This window comes from Montipora foliosa, chromosome 3 (assembly GCF_036669935.1).
Source record: "Montipora foliosa isolate CH-2021 chromosome 3, ASM3666993v2, whole genome shotgun sequence".
In the NCBI taxonomy this organism is placed as follows: Eukaryota; Metazoa; Cnidaria; class Anthozoa; order Scleractinia; family Acroporidae; genus Montipora; species Montipora foliosa.
The window spans coordinates 31152816-31173534 of NC_090871.1; the positions used below are offsets into that span (position 1 = coordinate 31152816).

Genomic DNA, 20719 nt, shown 5'->3' on the forward strand with positions numbered 1-20719 from the left:
CTCGAACTTGATGTCAGTGAGATGTTGAATATTCCAATGACAAAGTTTCAATCCCTGACATATACAGTACTGTGCAAAAAGAATGCAAACGAATTTCGCTATTTTTCGACGAAATATAACGAAATTTCAGGCGAAACGAATTTTCGTGCGAACTTCCCCGAATTTTCGAAATGCCTATTGTTTCAGTAAAAGCGAAAATTCGCGTAACTTTCGCAACGCGGCAGCGCTAATTTTCGAGCGAAACTTAGTTGCGACATAGCGAAATTTCAAGTGCTTATCGAAAATTCGCAGTGAGCATTTGACTTTTACAGTAAGTTAACGTTTGAAAAAGGCCCGTTGAAGCGTTCATAAGTAATCACCGAGAGCCGATTTTCGTATCAAAGCGACCAAAATTTAATATAAACAATCGAGGGTGGTCGCTAACTAGAACTTTCAGCGAAAGTCTGTGGGATTTTTAAATTATTATTGATGGTAGAAAAGATTACGTTCGGGAATGCCCCTACTAAAAACTGGAAACTTCTTTCTTCGTTTACCAGAATGGTCGCTTATTTGTTGAATAGTAAACAACTTTATTTTTTCCTTGTGTGATACTTGCGTGACTTGCACAGTTTCATTCACGTCGTGTTTACAAGTAAGGTTGAGAGAAGAGTACAGTTGTTGATTCCATTCATTCATTAAAATGCGAAATGCTAACCGACACATTTTCAAGATTATGATATTTCGATTACGTTCTTGAGTTTTCGTTTCAGTACGTATGAACTCCAACCGAAATTTCATTGTCAGATTAGCGAATTTTCGTCCTCTGTTCGAACCTTCGTGCGGCTCAGCCAAATTTTTTGGAAATTTCGGCCGAAAAATCACACTTCTTTCTCCAAAATTTCGAGAGAACAATAACAGAATTTCGACGAAATTCGCTTGCATTCTTTTTGCACTGTAGATGTTGTTAAGGAAGAGAGTGCTTTTGACTTACTTCTAGTTAGGACAGGACCAGGATTTACTTTCACATCACCTGATACAAGAAGGCTTAACAATGTAAGGTGGAAAGGCTTTTCCAGCAAAAAGAGTAAACCGTATCTGTAGTAAGAAGGATAACTTGCTTTGCGAAGAACAGCATCCTTGGTTGAGACCCACATAAGACTCGAATGAAGTGATATATCGGCTAAAGATTTGCTACTAGTAACTAGTATCTGTTCAAAACTCTGTTGAGAATAATTATGCCTTTCGGTAGGATGATGTTGAAGCAAAAATGAAACCAAGACACAGAGCAGAAAAAACGTGACCACACACCGTGACCCCATTACTTCGCCATTCAACGTCCACTGGAGTTCTGCCAATGTGAATACCATACTTGACAAAGCAGATGAAAGTCCCTCGGAAACGTTCGTCGATTCATATGATGCTAAGCAGGTTGTTCATCCCAATGATAAACATAACAATAAAACGGGGAGACGGTGTGAATATCAAGATCACACTTATGAGCAGTCACCAAATAATGCCATCACTCCTATGAGTCACCTGTTTTTAAAGACAGAGCAAACACATCGTGAAATCAAATGCAATAAGGATGTCTGTGCCAATAAATCTGATGGGTTGTTCAGGTCGTATGCAAGGGAGGAGAGAACGATTCATCTACAGAGGACAGGACAAGAAATAAAAGTTCTTAGGCTATCATTATATGAAAATGAAACCGTTTTTTTTTGTTTTGTTGTTATATTTGATGATGCTTCCCCACTTGGATAGGCACTTTCGTGACCCCAACACTAGAAAACTTAAAACTTCATTTGTGTTCATCGTGGACAATGGTGTGGATATGCCATGGAGTCCGTTTGTCCAGATGTTACTTGTGTAACTACTTAGGTTTCTTGGGCTAAAGAAAATTTGTCAAGTGTCCTTTGCCAAATACCAGAGCAAGCGGAATCCGGTGCAACGCGTACATGCCTCAGAAGAGAAGGTCCTTGCCAAACATGGACCATTCAAGACTCCTGAGCACGATCTTTACACGGAGGAGCATAAGAGGGAAATGGAGGAAATGGCAGAGGAAGTCTGCATCGTTTTTGGCCAAGCAAAATTTGCAGGGAATCCAATACTGTGCGTGAGGGGTTTAAAAGGAGAAGATTATATTTTCGATGATGAAGAGGAGATGCACAATTTTCTTGCCATGAACGAGCAACAGAAAGTGCAATGTCCGCTTACCTATGAGGTATAAATAAAAAAATAAAATTAGTCAGGAATTAAGTTTGCTATGGGGCTTAAACGCTTCATTTCAAGGAAAGTATGCAGAAGATTATCAAATTCTAGAGAATGATACTGGCTCCTCTGCCCGAACGGCCTGGAGAGAGAAATATACAACAGCAATTTTCGATGACTCATTTTTGTTCCAGAACTATATCCTCCAGCCAGTTCCTGATTACGTGAGATGGTACTTGACAGGTGGAGAGATGCACTATATGCCATTTGAACAGAGGTGTGACTTTGTTACTGGACCATGGGACTGCACTCCTGAATTGTTTTTACCGACCCGTAGTCTTGACCTTGTTTTCTTATGTATATCATGTATGCCCTCTTGCATACTTAGAGCCGTTGGCCTCCTTCCTGAACATGTAGTAGAAAAATACCTCAAGAAAAAGGCAGATGAAATGGAAGCAAGCTACAATGATTGCCTGGAAAGAGAACGTTGGAGGCAACATCCCCTATTTGCTAAAAAAAGGGAGGGCCTTGAAGCTAAATGCAAGCAGCACAGGCTAGATTGCATTGGTAGCAAGCACGAGCTTGTCAAACGCCTTGCATGCAAGCAGTCGTCAAGTCCACTACCCCAACTCGAGCAGTATTCTGGTGATATTTCATCTATACCGTTAACTGTGAAAGACATATTTAAGCAACCGATTAGTACCCTCAAGCAAGTACTTCACTTTCACAACATACCAACAATTGGCACCAAAGATCAACTCGTACTGTGCGTTTTGCCTATAAGGATGGGAACAGAGCACCTGCTATTCCCAAGGGAGTTGACATCACTAGAAGACTTAATAGGAGTAACCGAGCGGGTGATTAGGGAGCAAATAAAAGCCTTTGTTATGGAGGATAAGGTCCTTTATCGCGAAAGAGAATATCAGCGAGGGACAAATGCCAGTATTTCTATCGCGAGACCACGGGAAAGTGCCTCCAGATCAAATGAAGAAAGGAAAGGAAACAATGAACTAAAACTTCCTGTGGGAACATCTTTAAGTAATCTCCCTAACATTTTTGAAGATTTCAAGAATGTCATCCTAGCAACAAGAGAAGTTAATAGAGAGAAAACGGATACAAGCAATGTTAAGGCTATTACCAGGCCTGGAAGTAGAGTGGTAGTACTCTAAAAAGAAGAAGATGCCAAAGAGCTATATAATGGCTGATTTACCACTTAATGTGTGGCATATATATATATATTTAGAAAGTTATGGGAAACTCAACACTGGACAACTTCTGGGGAAAACTGTAATTGCCTTGAGCGGGATTTGAACCCACGTCCCCCTGATCACCAGTCAGGTGTGATGACCACTACACTATCAGGACAACCATGCTGGCAACGTGGCTGATTTATCACTTAATGTGTGGCATTTACGTGGGACTCCCTAATGGGCCAGTTTTTCTATGTGATAACGTTGGATCAACATGTGATTCACAGGCGGACAAGGGTAATTAATTTAAAAAGTCACTTAAGAAGATCCCTTGAGCCAACAACGAATCACCCCCAGGAGGATCGCAAATGGATTCACAGTCCAAGTTGAGGAGAAATTGAGAGAAAGTTATGGGAAACTCAACACTGGACAACTTCTGGGGAAAACTGTAATTGCCTTGAGCGGGATTTGAAGTCACGTCCCCCTGATCACTAGTCGGGTGTGATGACCACTACACTATCAGGACAACCATGCTGGCAACATGGCCGATTTATCACTTAATGTGTGGCATTTACGTGGGACTCCCTAATGGGCCAGTTTTTCTGTGTGATAACGCTGGATCAACATATATACATATATATCTATATATATCACTGTTCATACAGTTTGAGCACTCTCTGGATTGGGTGGAGAGCCTCATAATAGGTGTTCACTATTGGCATAATGCTTCGCTCACTGCTTGCAGTTTGAGCACTCTTGTGACTCCACAATGCAATCCAACAATGTGTAACCGTACATCCTGTGCCCAAGTTCAGGAGTTGCCATAAAGCCATTATGGTGACAACCGGGAGGGCACACTGTATACATATTGTATATATAGTAAACACACAAGGCAAAGATCAGCTGTTGCTACTCTGAGTTTCACGCCAGTTGGCGATCTTCAGGCAATTTATTACAAGCGCATATAAACAAAGGTGACATATAAAACAATGGTGTTATATTACATGACGACATTTACTAAACATTTCGGAGCGTCTGCCAGTTGCCTGAAGATCGCCAACTGGCGTGGAACTGAGAGTAGCAACAGCTGATCTTTCCCTTGTGTGTTTACTATATATATATATATTTTTTTTTTTTAAATCAAAAAAGTAGCAGTCAGAATTTTCTCATTTTCATGTTTTCGTGATTCCGATGGGTTTCTTTTATGTAATTGCTGATTCCAACCCTACTGCTAATAGCGAAAATTGACGATTCCGACAGGGGTAAGTTGACCAAACCAAAATATACCCTCCATGGCGGGGAGGGGGGGGGGGGGTGCAGATAAAAAATGGAATAACCCATTTGTACGAGAAGGAATCATTTGTCAATCGTATACATGTAACTTGCCGTATGAGCACTTTTTTCCCAAAGCATTTGCTTCACCATTTGATCTAAGACTTCATTATTCTTTTTAAAAGTATTCTTGTTAAAGGGTTAAAGCATTTAAGCCAAATTGAGTATCCTTGCTTCACAAATTGAAGGTGTGAAAATGAATTCAACATGCATGTAAATCGTTCCTCATTTTGAAGACAATAAGGCATCAAGTCAAATGTTATTCGCTTAAAGTTAATGCTTACCTTCTTACTTGAGTTGTTGTAAGCATATCCTTGCCTGGATCAGCATTTAAAGAGTAAAACTACGGTAACAAAAAAAATCGTTACCACAAAAGTGTGATCGAAGATACAAACGTTTGAATAAAACCGCCCAAACTGAAAGAGCACTGGTTACTGCTGACTGCTGACCAAAATGAAAAGGGCTCACTAGTTTCCAGTCCGGTCTCTTACATGTTATCCAAGATGGCAGAGGATGACACTCTTTCAAAGGACTCATTTTAAATGAACAAGATTATATTCGAAAGATACTGGAGCTCATTGACTTGAAGTGTGTAATTTTTCAAGAGTAATGCATCATGTTCCTTTTGGGATAAGGCCAATTATGAGAGTATCAAATAAGGTAATCTGTTGATGACACATATGTATTTCTCACAGTCTGTAGAATGCATCAGAATTAAAGCTTTATTTTCATTTCTCCATGTACAGAGTAATTTTATCTTGAAAGTTTGGAGCTTTTAAAGGATATTGCTTAAGCTAAGTACACGTATAACAAGCAGTGAAGTAACTCGAAAGATAATATCACATTCACATTGCTTTGAATTAAGACCAAACCTTGTTATAAATGTTGAAATTAAGCTCATTTTTTCAAGGCACCAGATGAAATCAAATCCTAAAAGGGCACTTAAACTTTGATTGTTGTCTCACTGGCACATTGAGTGATCAGTAGCACAGTTCATGTGTACAAACACACAGAAGTAAACATGAACAAAAAAAACTCTGATAGTTTTAGAGCTACAATGCCGAGACTTTGCATAAATAAAGTGGAGGAGTAACTGCAGAATACCCCGCCATTTTGAAGCTGCACCTCTGAAAAGGCTGGATACGCGGATACGCAGTCGAAAGTAGCACCCCTCCCAAAGTAAACTTCTAAGTAGTATGTTGTGAAGTGGATACGCGGATATGCAGTCGAAAGTACCACCCCTCCCCAAGTAAACTTTTAAGTATATTGTGAAGTGGATACGCGGATACGCAGTCGAAAGTACCACCCCTCCCCAAGTAAACTTCTAAGTAGTATGTTGTGAAGTGGATACGCGGATACGCGGATACGCAGTCGAAAATACCACCCCTCCCCAAGTAAACTTCTAAATATATTGTAAGAACCAAACCGCAAAATTTCGCGAAAATGCTTAGGCCTAATCACTGAAACGAGCGCTTAGGCTTAATCAGTAAACGAGTGCTTTAATTTCTTCTTCACACGATCTCGTGAAAAAGTGTAGTTAACCGAAGCGTAAAATGAAAGCTAAAATTCTACGAGAGTGCTTTGGCCAAATCCCTGAAACGAGCGCTTAGGCTTTATCAGTAAACGAGTGCTTTCTTCTTCACACAATCTCGTGAAAAAGTGTAGTTAACCGAAGCGTAAAATGAAAGCTAAAATTCTACGAGATTGCTTATTAGGCCTAATCACTGAAACGAGCGCTTAGGCTTAATCAGTAAACGAGTGCTTTCTTCTTCACACGATCTCGTGAAAAATTGTAGTTAACCGAAGTGTACAATGAAAGCTAAAATTCTACGAGAGTGCTTTGGCCTAATCACTGAAACAATACGTGAAGTATTTTCCACCGCGTATCCGCGTATCCACATATCCATGCATATACTACAGAGCATTTTGAAGTATGTTACACGAAGTTGGTATCCAGTTCCCATGTGTGATGTCCGCGTATCCACGTATCCGGGTATCCATATTTTCCACTGCGTATCCATGTATCCACTTCTCAATATAGTTTAAAGTTTACCTGGGGAGGGGTGGTACTTTCGACTGCGTATCCGCGTATCCAGCCTTTTCAGAGGTGCAGCTTCAAAATGGCGGAGTATTCTGCAGTTAAGCCAAAGTGGGGCATAATACTCTGCAACTTTGTGTAATATCATGGATTTTTATTGAATTCTAATTTTTTTACAAATTTAATTTTTCCAAAAATATGCATAATTTAGGGCATCACGCGTAACATTCCCATGCACAAAATAATCATCATCTTAAAATTTCTTGTGTTTCTTGCGGCAGATATCAATGGGAAAAATCATCCAAAATATCAAAATAATCAAAGATTTCAGATGTCTATGCACAAATTTCAAAGACAGAGCAACCTAAGAGAAAAATAGCACTTTGTGTTCAAGTGTACAAGCATCACGCTCCATGTTTCCGTCCACGAAATCAGGAAAAAGATCTTCCCCTCGGCGGCATAGAAACAACTTTGAAGCTTTAATGATTCTTGAATGGCAAATAAATGTGACAATACAATGTATTTGAAAACTCAAGATTACAATGATATAAAACTAATAAAATTCATACAAAATATTTAATAAATATTTACAATGTCAGCTGAAATTAAGGTGACGCGTCCCATTTCTTAACTGCGTAAGGGATAAAGCTATTCTGGAAACGTTTCGTGCGACATTTAAGTAGTGGAATTTTCCTTGCGTTCCGGAAAGAGTAGACAGATTCAGTTACTGGAGGTAAAACATCATTGATTAGGTCTTCAGGTCGCATTATAGTCTTGTAAAAACGATGACAAAGCTCATGTCTGCGCTCTTGTAGGGTGGGTAGTTTCAGATGAGCGAGTCGCTTTCGGTAGGACAGGCCAGGAAGCATGATCTTTGTAGCTCGTTTCTGTATTTGTTCAAGTTCGTCAGACAGGGCATTAGACAGTGAAGAGTGCCATGCAGGACATCCATATTCAATGACGGGTCGAATAAAACAGCAGAAAACAGAACAAAGGTCTCTAGGAAGCACACCACTTCGCTTCAAACACCGTAGAGCGTAGAGACGTTTACTTGCTTTCCTGCAAATAGTTCCAACATGCAAGTCCCATTTAAGATTAGATTGAATCGATATTCCTAGCAGTTTGGTTGATTGAACGCAGTCCAGCGGGACGTTATCGATTGTTAAAGACTGCAGGATGGGTGGAGATTTAGAGAAACAGATGTTAAGTTCTTTAGTCTTCTATGCGTTGATACGCATAGTATTGTTAACAATCCATTGATTAATGGAATCAAGATGCGTCTGAAGATCGGATGAAGCACTCGAATGGGATGTTTCTTCAAAAACTGTGCAGTCATCCACGTATTTGTAGATTGGAGCAATTGTGGAGAGGTCGTTAATCATGACTAAGAAGAACAGAGGTCCCAGTTTAGTTCCTTGGGGTACGCCAGCGAGGATGGGTAACCAGTTTGATTTATCTTGTCCGATTTTAACACCTTGTTTTGTCGATTTCTAAGAAAAGCTGCGCACCAATTCAATAAGATGGGAGGCACGTTAAGAGGCTGGAGTTTACGGATAAGTATGTTGTGGTCAATACCATCAAAAGCCTTCGAAAAATCAATGAGACACGCTCTGATAATGGTCTTTGGGGTCTCAGCAGCTTGGAGCCACTCGTGAATCACGCGAACTAACGCATGAGTAGTTGATGAGTTTTTGATTCCTCCAAATTGGCGAGGGTCAAGATGAGGCATGATGATAGGACGTAGCCAGCCAAAAACAAAATCCTCAAGTGGTAGTAAGTGAGATAGGTCTTAAGTCAGAGTCGACAGACATAGGCTTAGATATTTTAGCAATAGGAACAACGTCCACACACTTCAACAAAGTTGGTAACGTTCCTTGGCTGACAGATGCGTTGAAAATAGAAGGTACTGGACTGCAGATCACAGAGGTGCATTCCTTGAGTAACGAATTCGGTATATTGTCAGGACCAATGGATTTACATTCGTTGATAGCTAGGAGGGAAGTTTCAACTACCCCAGGTGATATTATGAATTCGTCAGGTGTTAGCTGAACAGGGATACCATCAAACAGTAAAGGTTGCATATCAGCATTAACCTTATTTAAAGAGGCGTTAATAATCTCTGCCAGCTCAAGACCTCTTACAGTGGAACCGTTTATAACCATCTTTGAAAGAGATGTAGACTTTGATTGACCGGACAGTTGTTTGATGCTATCCCACCATTTCTTAGGATTATGATGTTGGGTGTTCATAACTTTGTGGTGATAGAAGTTTTGGCGAGCAGATTTACAAAGCTTGGTGACTTTCCTTCTATAAAATCTATATAAGGTGGAATTCCCCTTGATCCAAGCATGCTGTCGATTAGCAATCGCTTCTTTTATGTCAGCGGTAAACCAGGGCTTATCAGTTGGATGAAGTTTAAAATGACGTACAGGAAGATGATTATCAATAATGTTGTTGGTTGTTGATTGGAACATGGAGAATTGCTCTTCACACGAAGGTAGGTGGTAAAGTGACGTCCAATTGAAAGACTGGAGAGAAGAGTAAACGGCTTGTTTGTTGAATGTCTTGCAGCTCCGCTTGGTAATACGGATGGTTGGTTGGTGTGAGGGCAAAACATTCAAAGGTTGGAGAAAGACACTCGAGTGATCGGACATACCAAGTGGGGGGAAAATCTTAGCTTCAGCATAATAAGATGAAAGCGTGGAGTAAGCCTGGGCTGGCCTGGTCAGAATGCCGTGATAGTAAAAAGCTTGTTACAATGGAATTCTCATCTTCTAAAGAGTCAGTCCTGAGAATTTTGGCGACTTTGCATATTTCAATCCTGAGAATGAAGAAAATGTTTGATTTCCAAACGCTATGCAATGCCAAATGTAAGCCATCCGCGTTACTGCCAGCGTTGGACCAAACATGTCAATTTCCTACGATGTCATTCTCATCTCATAACAAAGCTAACTCACAGCATGAAAAAGAAGATTTATGACAAATTAATGTTGGCTTAAATCTCCTTAATATAGGTTATCCAACTTTACGCTACAAGTTATATCCTCTTAAATGTTTGTAAAGTTTCATTTACACCTCTACGCGTAAAGGTGATGTAAAGTTATCATAAAGGTTGTCCACCGAGTTTATGCATGTTTCTACTGCGGCGTACAGATGGTGTAAAGTTGCACTTGAAGATGTTTAGCTTAAATTAGATTTTTACCTAGCATAAAGCTTCCCAAAAAGATTTATGCTGCAGAATAAAGGTAAATTAATGCTACATGATGTTGTACCTTCCGAAAGGTACCTATAACTCACACACAAATTAAAGTCGGCTTGAAGGAAAAAAATATATGCCCTTATTCTATTGACTACTGTAAATTTTCGAGTTCATTTTGTATTTTTTCTTTGTGCTTCTTCATTTCAGTCCATCGGGACTACAGCCAAACCTTGATTATCCGAACTTTTTTCTCTGGTCCCAATTTTATCATGAATATTAATTAGTTGTGATCTTGAATGATATTGACCCTGTGCAGTTAATACAGCCAAGACAAATGATGGACTTCGCAATGCCATCAAGCATTGAAGCAAACAAACATGCTTGAAACTTTTGTAAATACCTGAACTGAAAGTTTTTGCAATTTATTTGTTAATACATAAAGGCTGTGTAGATTTCACAATTAAAATCTTGTTTTCTTTGCTGTATACCTTTTGTTTACATTTATATCTCATTAATATTCATATTTTCGTTTATCTGGACTCTCGATTATCCGGACTATTTACTGAGGTCCCAACGAGTTCGGATAATCGAGATTCGTTCGACTGTAGTCTTTTTCTTTCCCAAAACATTTTTCACCTATGGATTGATATCAGCTTTCGCTTTCACATAGTCAGCGTCGATGTCATTCAAAACTATATGCAAAAGGCAAGACAATAACAGACACCAAAATACATACATGTAGCATGTGAAACCTTTTACTTTATTTTTTTCAAATGTTGAAAACATTTAGTAATACTTAAAACATTTACTTAAAATATGCTAAACAATATTTATCTCAGTGGTGTAAGCTACATGATTTGTAGATTAATACAGCAATCCTAAACAGGAAAATACCCTGTCAATGACATACAGTCATTGTGGCTCAATGCAACTTTACTTTTTGGTCAAAATGTTACTTGACTTGACTTGCCCAAGGAAGTTGACTGATTTTTTTCAGCAAATCAGTTGCTGAACTAAGAATGAAGTTCAACTAATAGGTCTTTTACTGTAAAACAAACTTAATGAAATAATCTTGGAAGTGGACTGATTACTAATTTAGCTTGTTCGTGTAGTGTCACTGAACAGCAAGCATACCTTTGTGCAATGCGTTGCTCAGGCATAAACAAAGCAGGTCCACAGGGTTCATATTCATCAAGCTTCCAAACCTGAACAGGTTTTCCAAAGTAATCTTGATCTTCATCAGCTTTATTCCACCAAACAACAGCAAACACATGCTGAACAAAATTTTCATTAATCTTTACATTGTGCACAATATAGAAAGTTACTATTCCTGGTCTTCTAGCTGCAGAAATATCAATCAAGCCATCAGAGACAGTCCAAGAAGCCATTATTCGAGCTGATCGCAGATTACGACAGTCCATCTTTGAACCAAATTTTTCAGTTCCAAGCATGTTTGAATACTTCCTGGCAACCCTGGACAAAAAGGGTAGTTCAATTGTTTCATGAGGATACAATGTTTTGTAGCAGTGAAGAAGCACCCTCAGCTCATCACGATCCAATGCAAAGTGCTTGAATGATCTTGGAAGAGTAACATGTGTACGATTACTCCACTGACAGTCTCCCAAATTCAAGCAACATGCACTATTAAATAGTGCAGTCACTTATGTCCAGGTTTGACCCTAATTAGATGCACACCCAATTTTAACATCCAACACAAAGTGTCCCTTTAAGTCTAAGCATTTGCTACCTATTTTAAACAATAAGGTAAGGGTAAAGGTTAGCGTCATTCTAAGCTTTCGGTAAATGCAGCAGTTAATCTTCACTTAAAGAGCAGCATTTGGGGGACACTTTGTGACATAAATTGTCTGTATTCTGAGACACAAATGATGTTGAAGTTGGCTAGAGGAGCAAGAGGACACTTCGTGACGCTTATTGAAATCCGCGTGCATCTAATTAGGGTCAAACCTGGACATATCTCAGTGCAGTAGCGTTTTTCACAATTAAACTTTCAGCAGGATCACTCCTTTCTTGGGTAAAGAAAGGCATAAAGGTATCTTTGTACCTCAAGCGACCTTCCATTCACCTGCATTGATCCTAGAATTCCATTAAAACATTCAAAGCTGAAGCACCAGAATGCATGAACTGGTCCGCAATCAGCAATGCATTCTTTCAAGTGACAGTGGAGGTGCATGTTTGGTGTTACAGACTTCTTTCCATATATATGTTCAAATTGTTCTCCAAACTTTACGAACAGCATGTCAGCCTTCAGAATGTCAACCTCAGAAACAACTAGTAACGATAAATACTGGCAGGCAAGGACAAAAGTTTGCCAGCATCTCAAATGGCTTACTGGAAGTAGACCTTGCAAAAAATACATTGAATACACAAGTGTCCAGTTCTTCCATTGCGAAGCAGTATAACCACCATAGTTTGAGGCAATACGATGGGGAAGACGACCAAAACCTGTTCCAACATTAAAGGAATGGATACGCTCTTCTAGCACTTTGAGATCTTTCTTTGTTAGTAAGTTCGTCTTAGTCCATAGTTTGAAAACATGCTTTGCTGTTCCCAAAAACAGATTATGCATGGGATAAATAGCTGTACATTTTACCGCATCAAAGTACTCAAGCTGTAATAGAGAACTGTAATAAACTGCATACTTTGTGGCTAGATGCTCTTCCTATGTTTGAATAGAAGCTTTTCGTACCATTTCTGCATGCCTTCTATGACTGCTAATGTGTCGTGGAGGCCAAGTATCCGTGTCAAAACCAGAATAGTCTTTCTTGTCTTTAAAACTTCCAGGAAAGTACTTGAAACACTTTGAACAACCCCATGCAGCATATCCTTTAAAACCATACAGCATTCGTATGGCAGGGAGGTCTGCTGCTGCTAAAAGAAGTGCACCACGGTTAGTAAGATGGGTATTGCATGAACTGGTTGACAGTTTCACACCTTTCCACAACGCCTGTAATTCATCGACAATTGGAGCCAAAAAAGTATTGAGTGATTTAGGTTCCTTGCTCATTTCAGGTATGATGCCTGCAACTATGATGTTCTCCCACTTGAACCACTGCTCCCTGGGTAGGTTGAGAAGAACTAAATAAAGTACTCCCACAGATCTGTCATTTCTCCTCTTAAAAGGTTGAAACCAATCCACATTAATTGCAAAGGCAAGGTTTCTGGGTACAGCTAGGAAATCTTCTCCCTTGTATTGAAGAAAATCTTTCCAGATGCCACCATCATAGAAATCTCAAAAAATGTTCTCGTTCACTTCACGTTCTCGCCACTGTTCATACATTTCTGGAACTCCTGGCCGTTTTAGCAGTCCTTCAACCTGATCAATTACACTGTTATAACAGTAGACGTTATGTGGATAAAACCTTACTTTTCCACAGCTCAGGATGATTTTCTTTGCCAATGATGCTCCACATTCTTTGCCTTTCTTGAAAGGTTTGTTGGAACAAATGTTTGAGACAATCTGCCCTCCAACTTTTCTTGTGCAGTTTTCCAAGTTGTAGAGTGATGCACATTTTGGACAAACAGCCATCTTAACAAAGTTATCACGTTTAAACATGATAAATTTCCATAGAAGATACAATGAACTTGGGAACATAAGGGCCATTTGGCAGAGGTAATCATTGTTGCAGCTTATACCTGCCATATGAAGAAACTGAAACATAAAGCGTAACAACCATTTCAGACCATTGTCACTAATCTTGCAAGCTGCTTGCCAGAGTAGCAGGAAATAAACAAACCGCTGAAGTAGTATTGTAACTGCCTGTACCGATGACTGATGTCGTTTAGGCTCTGGAAGGGATTCATCATTTGTGATACCTTGAAGGAGATAATCTTCTGGTATGTCACTCCAAATATCAGGATCTTCATCACCTACAAGGCTCTCAGCATCACTTGTATTATCACCACAGGATGTGCAGGAGTCAGAACTGTCACAATCAGAAGCAGCAGTGTTGCAGGTAGTTGCCTGAATAAAAGTTAAAGTATACAGGTATCTGCATGTAAATGAGATCTTATATTGTGGATGAAGTTCGATTCAGTCTTAAAGACTAGTGACAACATGGCACTGCACAATTTATTACACACCCAAAATTTTGGTTTATGGAAATGTTATGCGATGTTGCGATTTTGCATAATAAACCTAAAATCACCACAAGTCACATAATTTGTACAAAATCGCAAAATTTTCGGGAGAAAAGAGCCAAATGTCACTTCATCTTAACTTCTCTGATAATTTAAATGTTATCTCAAGACATCAAAATCATCTGGAATAAACGAACAAACAAACAAACAGGAGTTCTACCTTGTCACCAGTCCTAGTCACTGCGGAGCTACATAAGAAGCATGCGCATGCTAGCTAGTCAATTGCATCAGTGCTTTCTAGTCGATCACCACGGGTTTTTTCCTCACTGCACTCGCTTTCTTTTGTGTTTACCTTTTATTCTCCATATAACCTGAGGTTTTTTCTTTCGTGTTATTATAAATTGCTAACCATTTCTCGCATTCAGATTACTGTATTATGCCAAGCACAATGGAAGAACAGTCAACAAGCACGCCTTCTGTTGAGAGCCCACCGGGCGCGACAACTACTGACCCAACGGGCACCACAAACAAACTCGAAAAGGCCATGGACCAGCTCAATGCCCACATGGACAGAATGTCAACATTTTTGGGGCAATTATGCCAAAGCATCCCCACCGGGGAATGTTCTCGCAAAGCGCGGGAAGCTGGCTCACACGACCCAACGGGCACAAACGAGCCTGAACGCAAACGATAACTTGGCAGCGAAAGCTTCTCTTCAGATGAAGAAGCCGACGGCCCTTGCATAAAATTTAGCAAGGACTCTAACGCGCTAAGCGTTACCGCCTCAGAAGAAGAGATTCAGAATTTGCTCGATGACGTAAGTGGGGGGAGCTCCCACAACAACGACAATAATGAAGGCGCCGAAGACCACGATGAAATTCTTAAGGAGTTGACTGCCACCTTCTGGGACGAGGATGAAAAGGGTCCTCCCATCAACAAACAGTTGGCCGAAATGGCCAACAAACGTTGGGGCAAGAAGCTTGAACAGGAAAAAATGTCGAGCCTCTTGACCAAATATGACCCCCAGGAAAACTGCGTGGATATAACAGTGACTCGTGTCAATTCAGAAATTTGGCAGTCACTAAACTCCTTCAGGAAGAAAGCCGACCTTCAGCTCGCCAATTTGCAACAGGCTTTCCAGAAGGCAACGTTTGCAACCCTAACGAATGCCGATAAATTGCTCCGCATTACTGATTTAAGCGGTGCTTCCAAAAAGAAACTGCTTACAAGCAGTATCGATATTGTGGCCTTGCTAGGGCATGCTGCAAGTGAGATATCTCTTTTGCGGCGGGAACAAATGAAACCCGCCTTAAAGCCTGAGTTCCATGCCCTCTGCTCCTCAGAGACGAAGGCCTCTGCAAAGTTTCTCTTTGGGGAGGACCTCGCCAAACAAGTACGCGATGTGAAAGAAACCCATCGCATTGGAAACACGGTCGGTTCCTCTCATGGCCACAGCCGTGGATATCGCCATGACTCATGGTCCACAAAAAGGGAAAACCACAAGAAGAGCGGCTCCCACTCAAGACCGCCTTTTTTTTGGGGAAGGGCACGCGACCGAACAGTCGCAAGAAAGTACCCTATCAGAAGGTCGGCAACCCTGCAGGGAAGAAATAATGCGCTCCCTCGAGCAAATCAAATTATCGGTGAGTGATTTTCCCAGCTTCATTACTTTTTCCCTTCGTGGTTATCTCCAAGCTCGTTGCGACAATTTTCGTGCCGGATGTGTTTCGCATTCCTCTGACGCCTGGAGTCGGCTGACATCCGATAAAGAGATTTTATCGACTGTTTCTGGCATGGCAATAGAATTCGATAGCCCTCCTTGTCAACACTACCTTTCCCAATCTGTCAGATCAGATTTTGATGCACAGGTAATAGATTTGGAAATAGCAAAACTATTATCCAAATGTGTCATCGAGCCTACTGGGCATAGCTACAGAGAGATAATTTCCGACATCTTTCTGAGAAACAAAAAAGATGGTAGCTATCGGATGATACTAAACCTAAAGAAACTCAATCAATACACCAACAAAATGCATTTTAAGATGGACACCCTTAACACAGTCATCAAGCTCCTTGAAAAAGATTGTTACATGGCCTCCATCGACCTTAAGGATGCCTATTATTCTGTGTCGATAAGATCAATTTTTAATGGGGATAAGATTTGAAATTGGCAATCACAATAGTTGCATGGGTCCTCATGTCTTTCTCATGGTGAAAATAGGGCCTTATTTTTGCTTGTTCAGAGGTTCATTTCAGATTCTAAGCGATTTCATACAGTATAACAAATGCACATCTCTGCTACCAGTCAGCATCTTCTTCAAAAGTCATGTTTGCTACATGTACTGTCTTACTCTTCAACCATTATGGTTCCAGTCTTTTATGGAGTTTCAAATTTATGTAGCCATTTTTGTTGTTCCAAGAAAGTTTCCAAACTTGGAAACCTTTAAAAAGTTTAGAATAAGATAGAAATAACTTTGAAAAAGAGGACTTGACATTAAACCATAAGAGTGTACGATATTATTATTATTATTATTATTGTTGTTGTTGTTGTTGCTACAACTGTCACATCAAAACCAAATGCTTGCAACAAATTCAAATCACTCACAACATTTTCAAATCATTCACAGCAAATTCAAATCACTCACATCAAATTCAAATCATCAAGGCAAATTCAAAATTATCAACCACGCTTGGGATCTTCAGTCATGTCCAGCCAGCGGTGCAAGATGTCAAAGAATATTGGTCATACATGAAGCCGCTACCTGCGAAGTTTCCACACCTGCACTTTTAATGGAGACATTGCTTTTGACTGAGTGAAATTAACCCATTCACACCTGAAAAAAGCTTGTCAGGCGTTGGACAGAGCAAAATTTATTAAGTTTCACTCTTAGGGGTCAATGGGTTAAGTTACTGGTACTATCTTTTTCTTCTACCTCCACGAACAAGTGTTATTTCCACTGTAAGTAAGGTAAGTTTTCCCTAGTCATTTGAAATTGACCTTTTAGGAAATACAGTATGAAAATGGCAAGGGAAAACTTACCTTGTCCACAGCTGGAGCAGTAATTGGAACCTTCAGCAAAAGTGGACTTACAGTGGAAACAAAACATGGTTCTCGTTCATTGAGGTAGAAGAAAAAGCTAGTAACTTAACCATTGACCCCCAAAAGTGAAACTTAATAAATTTTGATCTGTTAAATGCCTGAAAAGCTTTTTTCAGGTGTGAATGGGTTAATTTCACTCAGTCAAAAGCAATGTCTCCATTAATGGTGCAGGTGCGGAAACTTCGCAGGTAGCGGCTTCATGTACAACAAATATTCTTTGACATCTTGCACCGCTGGCTGGACAGGACTGAAGATCCCGACGAGACCTGGCGTTTATTTTTAGGACAGCACCTAATGGAGTAAATACAGTATCAATTAGCCAATATCAAAAATATCATATTACTCTTTGTTTGTCCCTCCAAATTTTGCCTAAGCATTTTTTCCAGTTTCTCTTGGGACCATTATAATTCCCAAGTGGAAATAAAAACAATTCCTATGCAAACTTTTGGAGGGTAGTAGCCAAAACAAATGAAAGAAAAATACCGAACATGCGGATATAACATTACAGGAGAATAACGACAAAAATTGAAACAAAAAAACTTTAGAAAAAAAGACACCCCAACCCCGGTCCCCGGCCCGGCGTTTTGGCTACTACCCTACTGGACGAACAAAGAATATTATGGTATTTTTAATATTGGATAATAGGCCATTTTACAGTTGTTTGCTCAGCGACCAAGCCTATGAATGGCTGCGAGGCTGCCGGTGACCTTGCATTGATACAGACCTCACTGCTTTTATCATGTAAATTGTGTTGTTGTAACGCTAATTAGTCCATATTAACATTACAAAAGCATGAAGGTTTGTATCAAAACAGGGTCACCGGCAGCCTCGCTTCCATTGTTAGGCCTGGTAACTTAGCCACAACTGTAAAATGGTCTATTGTTTCATTTTCTCAGCAACATTTTATCAATCTTGCCGAAGCATTCATCCCACCATTTAGGTAAATTATTGCCTTAGATAATACGATGCCACCCTCACATGCTTTGTGTTTCCACCACAGGAAAATAACAGTTTCTTCACAGAACGCAAATTCTCCGACTTAAATTTTTGCTTGCTAACATATTTACTGATGACACCATTATGTCAGCGAATAGCTAAAAACAGGGACGACGGAGCATATATTGTATTGTGGGGGGAAGGGGTGGGGGGTTAACAAGCAAGAGCCGCTAACTTGTACGGGGTTCCCTGAAGGAAATTCTCCGCCAGAAAATTTTCAAATCTTGAAGCTCGGAAATGCAACTTTTTCCTTCTGTTAGTTTTCTCTTTTTATGCTTTATGAGTTTTTTTTCCTCTATTTTTTTTCTTCATGGGCAGTCCCCCTAGCTCCGCCGTCCCTGAGAAAAAGGACCACTTCGATCTACCATTGGGTATCCTGTGGTTGTTGTGTTGACAAACGTTTGTCATGTTTATATTCTGCTGTGGCCGTTTACATAAGTGTAGTTCCAAACATTGTTAAAGCTCCCACTTCTCACTAAAAAACAGGTATGGATTAAAATGGTATCATTTTACTTTCTGCACTTTATTTAAAGCGGTCTCATCCATTTTCATATCAAATCAAAGACAGATATCGGCCTGCTGTGTTTTGACCCGAAAGGTCACAAGAATGCATTTTAACGACATTTTACGCGCTTGAGGCATCACGCAAAAGTAATTGCCCAGAGATTTCTCTCTATCAGACGAAAGACCTTTGTTTCAACATTCGATGGCCGAAGTTTCAAAGGGTTTAAAGGTAGAGCACATTCTCTGTAAGATATTTCGTAAGACTCAGTTTTAGTGACATAAAATATAGGCGCCAAGAATAAAATTATTTGGAAACTATAGAATGTCTTAAATGCACTCAAACTTAGCCAAACGACAATTAAGAGATTGCTCAGTTAGGATTAGGAGGAATATTTTATGAGGGATGCTTCAGTTGACCTCACAAGACCGTCAAAATGAAGAGACAAATCGCTTGTCCGAGCGGCATTTTCGGCGGTGTTCAGTAATTTGCATTTTTCTCCGAAATAAATCCATAACAACCCAAACTAAGTATAGCATGCTTCTTGGTAGACATTACTCTTTGAAACTTGGAAGTATGAGCGAAATCGATTTTTCAAGGTTTGCCACGGAATTCAAAGGTTGCTTGATTTTTACGGACATTCACTCTTAAATATTACTCCATATGCCTTTTCGAAGGTTCTTTTCTTCACTTCATTCCGTATCTTGAATGGCCCAAACAGGTCAAGGGCTGTGTAAGACCATGGCGATGCTGGTTTCAATCTCTCAAGAGGAAGTTTCCCCATAATCTGTTCGCTCATTCTCTTTTCTAGCTGTCTGCATGTCACACAGTTGAATTTTATGGACTTCACAAGTTTTAGTAGTTTGATAATCCAGAATCTCGCGCATATTTTGCTTGCGGTTGTTAAGACTCCAGAGTGTCCCTTGCTATGAACTAGCTCGGCATACAAGCGGGAAAATCGATGTTTGTAGGGTAAGAGGATGACTACAGCCTTGTCGAGGCTCATTTCTGTCCATCTCTCTGTTCGGCCTCCCACGATGTATATGCGGTCTTCATGTATCTGGGGATCGTAGGCGTTTATATTTACCATGTTTGATATCATTCCGCATCGAACCTTGTGCATCTAGGATCCAGAATCGTTTGGCTTTGGTAATGTTGTCAGGTGTCAAAGTTTTGGTTGCGTTTCTGAATGTTGCTTTATCAGTCTTTGATATCCCGAGTAATTATTGATGTTGATTCTGGAAGCAAGCGTGTCTTTCTGGGCGTTCAAGGCAACGTTCAATGTTGTTAAAGCTTTAATTGCCCTTTGGTCCCCGAGGGAGGCGCGGGTCTTCATGGTTGGTTGGAATATACCCTCGTTATTGGCCATTCAGCCTCCGGTAAATTGAGGAAGTCCGGCCCTCTTTGCCACTGCTCGGAAACACACCATCAAACTCTACATGAAGAGACCCAGACCATGGACGCACCAAATCCGCCTCCTCCAGCGCCAACTAACGCATGCAAAAACCCTTCGGCCGAATCATGTTTATTGCTGCTGCAAAGAATCGCGACTAGGAAAAACTTTGTCAATGTGTTGTGGGATAATGGTGCTTCATAACAAACGAGAAGGCAAGATAAGAGAGGCTTAAGGGTACTAGAGTCGACGTATCTATCGTCAAAGTCGGAGGGGCAAACGAGAAGCCTCAAACATATAAATATAAGCTACCTCGGATTGATGAAGAAGGTCAGGAGGTAATTGTCATCGTCTATGGCATCGAAAAGATCACTTCTGATATTCAAGCAGTCAATTTAGGCGGTGTAACCAACATGTTCAACGTATCACGGGAGGAAATAACCAGACCAATCGGATCAGTTGACGTTCTTATAGGCTACGAATACGACGGATTCCACCCTGAAAAAGAGCAAAGCTCAGGGCATTTGCTGTTGCTCAAAAACCACTTTGGAAGATGCATAGGTGGATCGCATCCCAAAAGCAAAGAAACTAACGTAAGCCATAAGCTTGACACTATATAAGCAGGACACGTTATGTCCCTTAAAGTGGAAAACTTCTACAACGTTGAGAATCTTGGCATTGAAT

At 40.2% G+C, this 20719-nt stretch overlaps 1 non-coding gene across 1 annotated transcript; it reads right to left on the reverse strand.

The window, feature by feature from the left end:
- Positions 1–3479: 3479 nt before the first annotated feature.
- On the reverse strand, positions 3480–3552 carry Trnat-ggu (transfer RNA threonine (anticodon GGU)). Its single transcript has one exon. It is a non-coding gene; the product is annotated as a tRNA-Thr (tRNA).
- Positions 3553–20719: the final 17167 nt, after the last annotated feature.